The sequence below is a fragment of the Aegilops tauschii genome, unplaced genomic scaffold (assembly GCF_002575655.3).
Source record: "Aegilops tauschii subsp. strangulata cultivar AL8/78 unplaced genomic scaffold, Aet v6.0 ptg000747l_obj, whole genome shotgun sequence".
Classification (NCBI taxonomy): domain Eukaryota; kingdom Viridiplantae; phylum Streptophyta; class Magnoliopsida; order Poales; family Poaceae; genus Aegilops; species Aegilops tauschii.
Window position 1 is genome coordinate 23,158 of NW_027332976.1, and position 1,843 is coordinate 25,000.

The following is a 1,843-nucleotide window of genomic DNA, read 5'->3' on the forward strand; positions in this document are numbered from 1 at the left end:
AGTTCTTATTGTTCTTATGTTATGGTATGAATATACCATACCAATTCGTTATGTATGGATGATGGATGAGATTCCATGGATAGAGAGCCAGTTCCAATAGACTTATGGAATGTTCCCGTTCGTGTGCATCCAGCAGGAATTGAACCCGCAAATTTACCAATTATGAGTTGGGCGCTTTAACCATTCAGCCATGGATGCTTAACAGGGATCATCGTACATCGTAAATAACCAATTTTCATATAGAAAGACATATCATAGAAAAATGAAATCGAAAATATTCCGAGATGGCAAATATTCGGAGATGACTATGAAAACACCTCTCTGGATCCTCGAATTGAAAGAGAGATTGAGAGGGATCAAGAATCCTAATTCTCGCTATTTGGAATGGATCCAATTCTATTGAGTCTGACTCATAGTGATCATTTCTCTTTAGCAAAGAATGACCTTGGTTATCAAAGGATTGAACAACCGGGATCCATTTACTTATGATACCTAGTTGGCATTGATAACAAGGATCTAATGAATTATGAGTTTAATAGATCCTCTTTAGCAGAAAGACGTATATTCCTTGCTCATTATCAGACAATCACTTATTCCCAAACCTCGTGTGGGACTAATCGTTTTCATTTACCATCTCATGGAAAACCCTTTTCGTTCCGCTTAGCCCTATCGGGTATTTTAGTGATAGGTTCTGTAGGAACTGGACGATCCTATTTGGTCAAATACCTAACGAAAAATTACGATTTTCCTTTCATTAAGGTACGAGGGCTTCTTATTCCACAAGAACGAAAGCACCTTTTCATTCTTTCATATACTAGGGGTTTTTACTTGGAAAAGACAATGTTCCATACTAAAGGATTCGGGTCCATAACCACGAGTTCCAGTGCACTAGATCTTGTAGCACTTAGCAACGAAGCCCTATCCATTAGTATTCCACATAAGAAATCCATTCTAGAAAAAAATACAATTAGATTAGCTCTTCATAGACAAACTTGGGGTTTGCGAGCCAAGGTAAGATCGGCTCGGGATCATGGGACCCTTTTCTATCAGATAGGAGGGGCTCTTGTACAAAATAGACTTACTAAGTAATAACCCCATAGAATCTATCTATATAAAGATAAAGAGGCAATCGTGTCAGGAAGCGGGTTTTTCTTTGGCCAAAAGGTACTTCGAACTTGGAACGAGCATGAAGAGATTAACGAGACTTCTTTCTCTTTTGAGTTTTTCTGGCGGACCTGCCGCGCAAGATCTTTGGTCTTCCCCTGGAACCGATGAAAAAAAGTGGATCGCTTCTTATGTACTCGCTCAGAATGATTCTTCTCTATCTATAGTTCATGGCCTATTAGAAGTAGAAGGTGCTCTGGTGCAATCCTTACCGACAGAAAAAGATTGCAGTCAGGTTGATAATAGTCGAGTGACATTACTTCGTCGGTCCGAACTAAGGAATCTGTTAGAAATGTTTTGAAATGGATATTGTTCTCTCTTTGATCAGGGATTGCTATATGAAAAGAAGTGGAGTTTGAAAAAGGGAACGGAATGCTCAAACCGGAACTGCTAGAGGAACGAATTTTCAATAGCATAACTTGGGCTCCTAGAATATGGCGCCCTTGGGACAATCTATTTGATTGCAGGGTTTTGTTCCGAAGCAAAGATATCCGCGGAGGCCGGTTCGTTCGTCCTATTCTGATATTCAGGACCAAGAGGTACTGGATTCTCTTTCGGATAGGCCCTGAAAGGAGAAGAAAGGCTGAAATGCCAACGGACCTCTGTCTATTCTCTAATTCACCCGATCCGATAGTACCCGTTTTTGGAACGTCCAGTGCCAAAGTCACTGAATGGGTAA